We start from the raw sequence: 12745 nt of genomic DNA, 5'->3' as shown, positions 1-12745 counted from the left end.
TATATATATATAGCCCAAGTTCACAGTATACAAAAAAATCCCATGGGGTCCTACAACTTGAAAATCAATCATGTACAAATGTGCAAAACATGTACTCCAAAACAACATTATTTTCAGGAAGACATGCCCCCCCCCTTCCCCCCCTTGACAAAAAGAAATCCATCTCTATATAAAATAGTTTATACCATGGTAGAAAAAACCTTTTATATATAAAACACACAGGTCAAAAAAATCTATTTAGGGATTTGACAGTAGGTTGGATTCGAGAGGACATTTCACAGGAAAACCCTGAGGTCCAGGTCCTCATTCATTCCCAATGGTGCGAGAGTCTCCAATTCAGTAATCCAATATGCCTCACGTTTCAGGAGGGCTTCCTTTAAGTTGCCTCCTCGTCTGGGGATTTGAATTTTCTCAATACCAGTATACCAGTATGAGGTCGGGGGATGTTTCATATGTGCAAAATGAAGGGCAGCTGGACTGTCTTTGTTTGTATTTCTAATAGCAGAACGATGTTCCGCCATTCTAGTCTTCAAAGATCTGGTTGTCATGCCGATGTATACTTTACCACAAGGACACTTGATGACGTATATAACTCCAGTGGTTGTACAGGAAATTGTACCCCGAACCCTGTATTCATTTCCTGTTACAGGATGAAAGAAAGAAGTGCACTTAGTGGTATGTTGGCATTGTATGCATCGACCACATTTGAAATTACCTTCTGGTAAGGGTGACAATAGTTGGGTGGGTTTGGTATAGAGGCAATCTGAGTGTACTGTCTTTCAGGTTTCTTCCTCTACGAAAGGTTCTCCTAGGTGGTTCTTTATAAAGTTCGCCAACTTGTGGGTCACTCGTTAGGATATGCCAATGTTTTTTGATTGAATGTTTGATTTGTTGTGACCTGTTTGAATATCCAAGGACACATACCATGGAAGATTTGGAGGGGTTTTTCCACTCTCGTATCTCCACATACTTTATTCAATGCTGTGTTTAGTTGCTCATCAGTATATCCTCTGTCCTTGAATCTCACCTTCATAATATCCACCTGTTGTTCTAAAGACTCTGGTGTGCTACAGATCCTTTGTAGTCTGTGAAACTGACTAATAAGAATGGCATCCTTGATGTACTGTGGATGATAACTGTCTGTTCTGAGAAGGTTATTGCGATCTGTGGGTTTTCGAAAGAGATCCGTAATGAGCTTATTGTCTTGTTTGATTATACACAGGTCCAAGAAGTTTACCTTTTGAGAGTCAAACTCCAGCTTAAACTTGAGCGATGGACTTCTGTCATTCAGCCATGTAGCGAAATCAAGGAGCTTCTGTTCACCATCTGTCCAGAGAAATATTATATCATCAAAAAACCTTTTCCTGTAGATGATGTGTTTCCAATAAGGAAATTTTGTCAAAACAAGTTCAGTTGCTTCTACTAGAAATTTTCTGCGTGAGGCATCAAGATCAAATTTTTTGTCCAAAAAATAGTTCAATGCTTCTAGGCCACCTACATGTGGGATGTTGCTATGAGGCTCTCTACATCCAAGGTACATAAGATGGTTGATTCGGGAATTTGTAGTGTCTTTAATGATTGTATGACATCATTACTGTCTTTTAAGAAGGTTGGTAGTTCAAAGACAAGAGGTTTAATGTGATGGTCCACAAAAGCAGATAGCGGGGCTGTAACCAAGTTGATGCCCGCCACTACTGGTCTACCAGGGGGGTGTTCCAAGGATTTGTGGATCTTTGGTAGGGTATACAGTACCGGAATGGAGGGTGATTTAACATATAAGAAGTCAAATTCTTTCTTAGATATGACGCCTCTATTTACAGCCTTTTCCAGAAATTGGTTAACCTCTCTTTGGTAGGTGCATGTAGGATCATTCTTCAACTTGTGGTAGTACTTTTCATCTCTGAGTTGTCTCTCAATTTCGGTTTTGTAATCTGACACATCTTGTAGCACAACCGCCCCTCCTTTATCCGCTGGTTTTATAATGAGATTCTTGTCTGATTGCAAGTCTTTCAAGGCCTCTCTCTCCGCCTTTGTCAAGTTATCATACATTGAGTATTTCCTTTGTTTATAAATCCTTTCAATGTCCGAGTTAACAAGTCTGCAAAAAGTGTCAATGGAAGGGTTTCGCCTGTTTGGTGGTACAAATGTACTTTTACCTTTAAATGGGAAAGAAAGGTCTCTGATGTTGTAGGTTTGTTCCTGTGAAATTTCATTTGTGACCCCCGACGTCGATTCAACCAGGGTTGGTTGCGCTGTACTTCCCGTGTTGTTTTGGCCTGTTGGAGCATGAAAGAATTCTTTGAGTCTGAGAGTTCTCGTAAACTTGAAAAAATCTGCTTTGGCATCAAATTTGCCATCTGTGTAATATGGGACAAAGGACAACCCCTTATTTAACAGAGACAGATGGTTAGTGTTCAGTGTCTTACTTGATAAATTGATCACATTCTCCGCCCTTGTTGTCTCGTGTTTGGCCTGTTCTGCCGGAAGTGGTCCATGTCGTTTCTTGCCCCGTCTGGTCTTTTTCTGTGTCTTTCGTTCCGCCCTGTTTTTTGGCCTAAAAAAACTTGTGACGTCACTGATCCATCCGATGTATATTCACTTTCCAATGAAGTGGTAGGTGGAATATTCCTTTTGTTTACAAAGGTTCTTGTGCGTGCTGGATTCTTGTATTGCCAAGTATAAACCCTTTTGTTTTTATAGTCATCTTCATCCCGTTTGAATTTGTCAATTTTTTTCGCCATCAGGGTCTCTTCTAGTTCGCATTTCAATTTCTTGACCATCTCCATGATTTCGTTGAATTTTGTTGTGTCTCTTGTTTGTTTAATCTCTGCTTTTACTGCCTCAATTTCCGTGTGAACTTTTTTCAGGTCCTCTTTGATTTCACTGACAATTAATGCCATTAGATCGATTGAGCATTTGTTTAGAATTTCAGTCCATCGTTTACAGAAGGGCTCATTGTCTCTGCAGAGAGTAGGTTCCTTTTGAATTCTTAAACCTCGGGGTATAATTTTCTTAGCAAAATAGATTCATTCTTGTTTCCTTTCTGGTCAGGTTTTCCAGTTTTCGAAGAGAATCATCTGGTCCAGTCTTGTTTGTCCATGGTTCACATTCATCGAATATTCTTTCATAATCTTCTGGTGTGAATTCAAAAGTTTTAGCGAATTCAACAGGATCAGACATGATTACTAATTCAATGTGTGGGTAGTTTAATTGCGGGTGCTGTGTTGAGAGGAAGGGGAGTCCTTATGAGTCCAAGATGAGTTGAAAACAACACGCACACCACTTGCTTTGTCTCTTTTTGTGGTGCAGGGAATCAATTGCCCCGAAAATCCAGTTCCAAAGAAAAAAAGTCAGTTCCCGCACACACTTATCACCTCTGCATTGATTTATTTAAAAAGAGTCAACGTTTCGGTCACAAGGACCTTTTTCAAGACATATCAGTTGTAAAGTGACATTAGTGCTTAAATACAGCCCATGATTGCATAACAGTCCACAGCTGTGTTGGAGGCGTGTCCATGATCCCATACAACACCTCACTCATTTAAGATTCCCTCGATTGTCAAAACACACAACATCCACAATCGTACACATCCAAAATCCAACCCTTGGAAAACTAGCTAACAACCTCACTCATCTTAAATGAGTGAGGTGTTGTATGGGATCATGGACACGCCTCCAACACAGCTGTGGACTGTTATGCAATCATGGGCTGTATTTAAGCACTAATGTCACTTTACAATTGATATGTCTTGAAAAAGGTCCTTGTGACCAAAACGTTGACTCTTTTTAAATAAATCAATGCAGAGGTGATAAGTGTGTGCGGGAACTGACTTTTTTTGTTTGATCCTTAATAAAATAAAATAAAATCGTAGGTGTAAATTGCATGATGATTGACAGCTGTGTTCAGGGTGGCAGCAGCCACTGTACTGAACATCAATTCACCCGTTATGTTAAAATGTACAATACAGCAATCATCTGTTTTCACATGTTTCAGAATCTGTGTTTTTTATCTTCTCAGTGTTGTTTCGTGTGGCCTTGCATGTGCATTATTGGCGTCCTTCCATATGTTCCGGTCTCCAGTCGAGCCTTAAGATGTTTCGTGTAAAGTTCAAACTGTCCAGTATTTTCAGTATTTTTAATGTGTTTGTATGCAGGATCTATGTTTCTACTGAGATGCAGATTGAGTTCTCACCTCTTGATATTAATAGAACTAAGTATATCTTATCCATTTGGCCATCTTGTCGTTTTGTGTCCATCTTGGACACCCCCCCATACACACACACACACACACATACACATACACATACACATACACACACACCCCTAACCCTAACCCTAACCCACAGCTGTCAATCATCATGCAGTTTGCACCTATGGACTAATTGTATAGAAGCATCATGGGCTTCTTTTCTTTGGCTTGGATCTTCAGGAGTTAATTCCCTGCACCATTAAAAGAAAGCTCAGTGGTGTGTGTGTTATTTTCCATTATTATAAATATAATGAAAAATGATACAAATGTTACAAAAAAATCATGAATGAAACCCTGCAGTCACATGGCTGCTGTCTGCCTTCCTGATGTAAAATAAACGGAGCGTAAAGTTAAGCGTTTCCCAAGGAAATATTTATTGAAAATGCAAATGTACATTTGTATGGTACAAATTCACTGTAACTGCTATCCAGGTGGGTGCTGTTTGACACGGACAAACACATTAAAACAATAATTTAGATTTGCCGATGCGGCTCCAACAGAGAGACATGATGCATTTATAATACAGTGATCTTCCACCCGGATGTTAACCTCCACCCGGTCCTCCTGCCGGTCTGAGGAGGATCAGAGTTCTGGTTCAGTCTGCCGTCTCGTCGGGCCGGATGCTTCCTGTGTCGTCACCAACAGAATCAAAATGGCTGTGCTCTATTGTAAACCAATAAATAAATAAAGTGCTCCACATACAGTTTGATTTGGATCATTAAGCAACACCTCGCTAGCATTGATTATATAAAGTATATTTCATATCACTGGATATACAGCATATTGAATTGTTATCTCTCTAAAGGTGAAATATCTAAGAATTTGATATTGCAAAACAGATTTTAACAAAGACAGGAAATGTACTTATTTACAAACACAAGGCACCGAGTGAGGGATTGTGGGTAGGATGGCGATGTTGAAGTGAACGGAGCGGAGGTTTGTTGCAGAGAGTTGGACCTCATGTTGTTTTGATCACCGGCTTCACGGTTTTTAACGTAGTTTGAAATTTACCTTTTTGTTTTTTTACCTGTTGTTGTTTTTCCATCCCAGCAGACGGATCAAAAATACAAAATCTCAAACACAAAAGCTCATTTTCTCTCAGCTAAACGTTTCCTCTTCCCTGCTATCTGGCAGTGCTGCTCGACACAGCGGTGCTCAACCTGCGGCTCGGGACCCTACGGGGCCGGCAAGATGACTTTAAAGTCACAATGAGACATTTTGAGAGCATCTCGCTCCCTGAATGTGATGTACTTCCTGTTGAAACAGGATGTGGGGGCGGGACTTAACGCAGGGAGGGATCATTCAAAAGTGTAAACAAATGGTTAGATCAGTTAGGGAGAGCAAGGCAGTTTTATTGGATGGGAGGGGCGGAGGGGCGGGACTGTTCAAAAATCTGTGAATTGTATTGGTTTTTATTGGTTTTAATTGGTTTTTATTTCCGCCTCCTGGTGCAGTGTGATGTCATCATTAAAGACACTCGTGTTCCAGGTTGGAGAAGGAATGAGATTCTGATATAAAAATACAAGACTATAAATATTTGGAATTTATTGTTAAATAGGTTTATGTTATGACTTGGAAAACTAGCTAACAAGGTGAAAAAGTGATTTTTCATTTCATTATGACTAAATGTGGATTGTCTCTTTTTGTGATTCTCTATTGATCCCCCCCCCTCCTCCCTCCTCCTCCTCCTCCTCCTCCTCACACAGAGGTCAGAGGTCATGGTCAGGTCGAGCTGAGCAGGCTGAGAGCCGCTGTCTGCAGCACCAGTACAACTTCCTATATGGTAATTTACTGCCAGTAGAGCCCCGCCCACTCTCCTGTCAGTCATGTAGTCCTGCCAATCACAGCTCAGTATTCTCTGTTTGACCCCGCCCTTCTAACACCCTAAAGCAACATGGCTGAAGCTTCCAGACTCTTCTTCTTCTGCTGGTTTTAAAGTGTAGAGAACTGAACACTGTGTGTGTGTGTGTGTGTGTGTAAGTATGTGTGTGTGTGTATGTGTATGTATGTGTGTGTGTGTGTATGTGTATGTGTGTGTGTGTGTGTGTGTGTGTGTGCGCGTTAGGACCACTGGCAGGAGCAGTCGGTGGGCTCCTGGATGGAGTAGCTGACCCAGGTTGCGTTGCCGCTGCAGTAGAGTTGCACGCTGCGGCGCTGCAGCCCCGTCTCCCTGCAGCACTTACAGAAGCGAGCGTAAGTGTTGATGTTGTAGTTGTAGATGCTGGCAGACGGACACTTCCCGTCACATGACACGATGTTGACCTGCAGCAGAGACAAGAAGAGACGCTGTACTGTGTCTGAAGGGAACAGCAGCTCACAGCGAGGTGGAAACACCAAACTGAGACAAACAAACTCTGAACAATTCACTGGCATCCATGACGGTTTCTGTTTGTTTATCGTTTGTCTTCCTGGGTTAGCATGTGAAAGCGACGCTGTTTAGCGGCCGACTGGGAAGTCCCAGATCCAGATCATCACCAAAATCCGATCAGCTGATCCTTGGGCCAAGAGAGATCTGTCCACCAGACTTCAGACAAATCTGTTCTGAAATATTTTGTTAACAGACAACCAGATGAAAACTCTTACTCATTACCTCCGCCAAGGAGGTGTCTGTTTGTCTGCAGGATTAAGGAAAAAACTACTGGCCCGATTTTCATGAAACTTGGTGGAAGGGTGTAGCATGGGCCAAGGAAGAACCCGTAAAATTTTGGAGCGGATCTGGATCCCACTCACGAACAAGCAATAATAGCACAAACCTTGGCGGAGTGCCCTTCTAGTTCAGAAACTGGTTACAGGTTACTACAACATTTAATCGCTCATCCATGTGGCACAGAAAATCTCAGACCCCACTGATCTGATTTGAACAAAACCTGGGAAATTATGCATCTCACTGCTGCATTCAGCAATCAACATCACACCGATTGGCCCAAGAGGAACTAAAGCTACAGCTCAAAACAAGGAGACGATGACACGTTTACTGTTGGCTTGTTTTTTGATTTTCTTAGTTTTACCAGTAAAATGATTTGGAGGAAACAAGGCCTCTGACATGGCTGCTTGGTCAGGTTGACTCAGTATAAAGGATAAAGGTGTGAGGTCAGGTGACCCGCTGGGTGACGGAACGTACCGGCCTGTTGCTGCGGCAGTCGTTCTTTCTGATCGTCATCCTCACCGTCACTTTCTGACACGACTTCCCATCTTCTTTGCCTGTTTACACGACAACAAACCAGACCAAACCGGTTGGAACAAAATTTAGGAGAAAACATCCACAACAAAATTCTGAGCTTTCGCCTGGAGAGAAGACGCAAAACCACAAAGGAAAAGAGGAGAGAGGAAGAGGGGAGGAAGAGGAGAGAGGAAGAGGAGAGAGGAAGAGCCCTGGTAAGCAGTGATGTTGTCAATCATGCACAAGCTGTCAGTCAGTTTTAGTGAAAGGATGAGTTAGGCAAAGGAAGGGAGGGAAAAAAGCTTGGAAATCATTTTGTATTTTTATACGGATGTTGTTTTATAAGGCTGTGGTGTAATTCTGTCCATGAGAATCCAAATTGAGTCTAAGGCATCACAGACAAACTTGAAAAAAACTGTCTACTTCCTATTGCATGAAGACACCGGTGTAGCAGTCACTATTAATTACTAGAATAAAACAAAAAATAACATTACATATCTAGAGGGTATTGATGTTGAGGATAAATAATCTGGATTAGGGACATTGGGGGCCCTGGAGCCAGGCCGGGAGGCCACTGCCTTGTGGGCCCACCACCTGCAGGGCAAAGAGTAGAGGCCAGGTGCCTTGGTGATCAGGCAAGGGGCGAGAACAAGGAGGTCCGGGCGCCTTAGACCCCGATGACCAAAAACTGTCTCTTGGGATGTGGAACATCAGGGTTGGGAGATACCAACTAGACATAGAGGGCTCACCTCAACGCACAGCACCGGTTCTGGAACCAAGCACCTTGGGGAGATGGTCTCTCTCTTACTCCCCAAGGAGAGCGGCTCCAGGCGGGTGTGGGGATACTCACAAGCCCCCGGCTAGTCTCCGCACAGTTGGAGTTTACTCCGGGGAACGAGAGGGTCGCCTCAATGTGACTTCGAGCTGCAGAGGGGAGGACCTCTGCATACTGTTGTTTGCGCATACGCCTCTAACAACAGGTCAGAGTACTCGACCTTCTTGGAGGCTGTGGGTGGGGTTTTGGAAAAGGCCCCGTCTACAGACTCCATAGTTCTACTAGGGGACTTCAACGTTCATGTGGGCAACAATGGGGAAACCTGGAGGGGTGTGACTGGAGGAACGGCCTGCCTGATCTGAATCTGACTGGTGCTTTGTTGGACTTCTGTGTGTCATGGACTGGACTGAACATAACAAATACCATGTTCAAACATGGGGACATCGTTTCATGTGGAGTCTGAATGGACTTCAAAAACTCTATTGTGGAAGCAGCTGGTAGGAGTTGTGGTCAGTGGTTGGTGCCTATCCTGACAGCAACCCAAAGACTCGCTGGGGGACACCAGCAGTGAGGGAGGCTGTCAAGCTGAAAAAGGAGGCCTTCCACACGTGATTGGCATGGGAGACACCTGATTCAGTGGAGAGGTACCAGCAGGTCAAGAGGGCCACAGCTGCAGCGGTTGCAGAAGCAAATACCCGGGCATGGTTCGGAGTTCGGAGAGGCCATGGGAAATTACTTCCAGGTGGCCTCAAAGAGGTTCTGGCAAACCATTCAGCAACTCAGGAAGGGAATCCTGGGCACTGCCCAGGCTGTCCTCAGGAGGGACGGGTTAACGCTAACCTTGACTGGGGATATCGTCAGAGGGTGGAAAGAGCACTTTGAAGAACTCCTGAACCCGACAGACATGCTCTCCGGACAGGAGGCAGTGCCAGAGGATTCTGGGGGATTGGAATCTGTCTCTTTGGCTGAGGTCACTGAGGCAGGAAAGCTCCACAGTGGCAAGGCTGCAGGAAATGCTGAAGGCACTGGATATTGTATATATGCCTCTTCGATGTCGCATGGATGTCGGGGAAAGTGCCTCAGGAGTGGTCCACATATTTAAATAAGGGACCGGAGGGTGTGTTCCAACTACCGGGGATCACGCTTCTCAGCCTGCCTGGGGAAGCCTATGTCGAATCCTGGATTCAGGCTGAACCATGCACATTCCGACCTGATCGGGGAATGGTGGACCTGCTCTTTACCCTCTCGCAGATAATTGGTCCCTGTACTCCTAGAGTGAGAGTTGTGTTGAGTTGTGTGAGAGTTTTGTTCGCATACTTGGTGTAAAGTGAAGCTCATTGAAGGTGAACATTGGTCTCCAACAAGGGTGTGCCTTGTCTCCTTTTTTGTTTGTGATTTTCATGGACAGGATATCAAGCTAGGGTTCAGAGGGTATCCAGTGGCCCTGCAATTTGTGGATGATGCTGTCCTGTCTTCATCAGGCTGTGATCCAACATTCACTAGAACGGTTTGCTGATCTTGTCTGGTAAGCGTTGAAGACCAAGTTAAGGTCAGAAGCACAGAGCAGTCTGAGCCAGGAAAAGAGTTGAACCCTCTAACTGTTAGAGAAGAATGAAGAGGAACATAAAGCATCAACAGAAGCTGATGTTCAGATTTGGCTAACATGGCTTTGGAAAGGTAAAGTGTTTGGGAATGTGGAAGGCACTCATACTAAATGTAGGAAAACTGTAGACAGACTTCTAAAGAACAGAGAATAGACGAACATTGTAATGTGCTATAGTAGCGCTACAGCAGTATATGAGTAGTAGCCATTAGTAGCCATTGTAAAAGTCTTCCATCATGCATCTATCCTGCATTCACACTGGAGCACTGACTTTTGACTGATTTTTTTAGACAGTAAAAATAAATCGGCAAATTGAAGCAGTTTGTTTCCTACAAATTGCCCATCAGCCTTTTTGCCCTCCGGCATTTGAAAACAGAGCACAAATGTAAAGGTGCTACGTGTAGCATTTAGTGTTTCTCCAAATTCAGACCACATTTCCCATAAGCCCCGTTGCTTCCTTCCAGAGTAGAGGCCGTTTACCGTAATTATATTAATGTCTCTACATTACTGTGCTGATGATTTATGAGGTAATGAAGTAATGACACACGTAGCACCTTTAATTTTCCAGACAGTCCCCTCATGGTGCAGCAGCACTGCAGCTGTAGTGCAGCAGCATGCAGATCTTCTACAACGGCTACATGTGACCGCACTAGCCAATCAGCTGACAGATCCCAACACCAGCCCACATCAGTAGCTACGACACATGCAGACGTCTAAACCTGACTACTGGCCACTACCAACAGTACATTGTTGGCAATCAACAATGCACTGCCCAGACAGTGCAACATGGGGAAGAGTTTAGCTGTCATGTACATGATCCACAGGGAGGGGGGGGGGGTATTCTGTAGGAGGGGCTAGTTAGCAGTTAGCAGAGTGATTTTGGGTTTGTGAGGTTTTTTGGAGGGAGTACATTGTTGAATATCAACAATGGCGCTGGCAAGCCTTGTTGTTTTGGTACCTCGTTCACAGTTTGTGTTAACTGTGGGAGTCAAGGGGCTAACAGGGAAAGGGAACAGAGAGAATCCAGTACCTGGTGGGATTGGTACATGATGGTAAGCTGCAGCACATAAACCACAAACCCACTTGCATGTCAGATGCTTTTCAGTGACGGCTCTTCATAACGTTATCTGGTACTGCGTATGAGCCAGTAAACATCATGTGGTTTTACTGACGAGACTTTAACCGAATGCTGGGATTCACTGAAAAGCATGCAGACAGATTTGACTAGTCTGAATAAACAGAAGTGGACATTATAACAGAAAAGCATTTGGCCAAACAGGAAAACAACAGCTGGGATCCAAGCATCAGCCAATTCAAACAATTTGGTTGCAGGTTTTGAACTGAAACGGCGCGTGGCTAACAGACTGAAGGGCAAACATGTGTTGAAACATGTTGAGCGGCAGGTGAAGCGCTCTTCAGTGTCGGCTGCAGCCTACAGTCTACAAACAGCCGGGCGCTCAGCTCAGATACTCACATGTCTTGCAGCATCCGTCCATGTAACTTACAATAGTTCCTCCGACCTGAGGTGAGACAGCAGTCAGACCGTTAAGATGGAGATAAAGAAAACCTACTAATGTGTGTGTGTGTGTGTGTCTGTATGTATGTGTGTGTGTGTGTGTGTGTGTGTGTGTGTGTGCCGCCGCGTGCTGACCTTCATGCACTCGGTTTCGTTGAAGGGGGGGCAGCTGAAGGAGTAGGAGACGAGGGTGGGGCCCGACAGAGTGTCCGCACAGTCGAACTTCACACAGTCGGACACCCAGGACTTCCCCGGCTGTGAACCAACCAGCAGCGTCAAACATGAACCTCTGAGTGACAGCTGCTCCACCTGCTACTCTGATTCAAGCCCCGTTCACACTCAGAGCAACAACTATAAAGATAACTATAAACTATAAGGACATGCTGTTGCTCAAGTGTTCACACTACAACGATATCAGCACCGAATATTCAGAGAAAAAATGGAGCGTGATGACTTTACCGACGTGCTTTTATTTTACTCTCTAAAGGAAATAAGGACAGAGCCGAAGGATTTGGGTTCATGCATTGCCGCGAAAGAGAGGAAATGGCAGATAATAATCCTCTTTTATGGCGCTTTCATAACATTATCGTGCTTTGTTTATATGAGAGCTAATGGTGCTAATGGTCACCAAGTGAAACTGTTCATTTCTTTACCAGCAGGAGACTCTGCTCACCATCTACTGTGGATCAGAGAGTAAAGTCTCCTGTAGCCCGTGTTGAGAGAAACACCTGAACGTCTCCGTGGCTAAACGGGTTTCAACAGGATACTGGAGACTCATGTTGTTATGGTCATATTGAAAACAGGATAATGCATTTACGGTCAGGTTGGCCAAGAGATTATGCTATTTTCTTAGCATCATGCTAGCAAAAGGTAGCGAGTTAACTAGCTTCCAGGTCAGTAAACAGCCTCACCGCTAATCCCAAGCTCTTCTGATCCCGACCGGTTCGTCACGTTTCTTCTCAACATGTTTAGAGGCTTTTGGTCTTTGTTCCTCTGGACTTCTGTCATCAGATCCTCAGCAGCAGCTCCATCACTGCAGTGAACTGAACTCTCTGCTTCTTTGTAGAACTTTAGTCTGATTGGTTGAAAATGTTTTATCGTCTCTACCGCCAGAAAAATCGCTCTGAGATGGAACCAAGAATATAGTTCTAGTTGTCGTTTTGGATGTTTTTAGAGTTACAGCTGTAGTGTGAACACAGACATTCTGTTTACTTACAATGATTTAAATCTTTTTATAGTTATAGTTATCGTTCTAGATGTGAACGGGCCTTTACTGTGACGAGCTACAGTGCAGCCGCCCGCTGAACGCTCCTTTAAAGTCAGCTGACAACACTTTTAATGATGTCATCCTGTCTTCCTGTCATCCTGATTTAAATTATTTAGCACATCGCCTACATGGAAATCCTACGAAATGTTTAAATTCAAATAGACTGTTTCTATAT

The 12745-nt window shown here is 44.0% G+C and overlaps 1 pseudogene; it reads right to left on the bottom strand.

The window, feature by feature from the left end:
• Positions 1–6310: 6310 nt before the first annotated feature.
• LOC139653808 (otogelin-like) overlaps positions 6311–12745 on the bottom strand; it is a 52970-nt pseudogene continuing 46535 nt past the window's right edge.

Source organism: Centroberyx affinis, unplaced genomic scaffold (assembly GCF_046629955.1).
Source record: "Centroberyx affinis isolate AG114_WGS23_722 - 3 ecotype Tasmania unplaced genomic scaffold, CSIRO-AGI_Caff_v1 ptg001980l_1, whole genome shotgun sequence".
NCBI classification, from domain to species: Eukaryota; Metazoa; Chordata; class Actinopteri; order Beryciformes; family Berycidae; genus Centroberyx; species Centroberyx affinis.
This window is presented reverse-complemented; position numbering and strand designations above follow the sequence as displayed.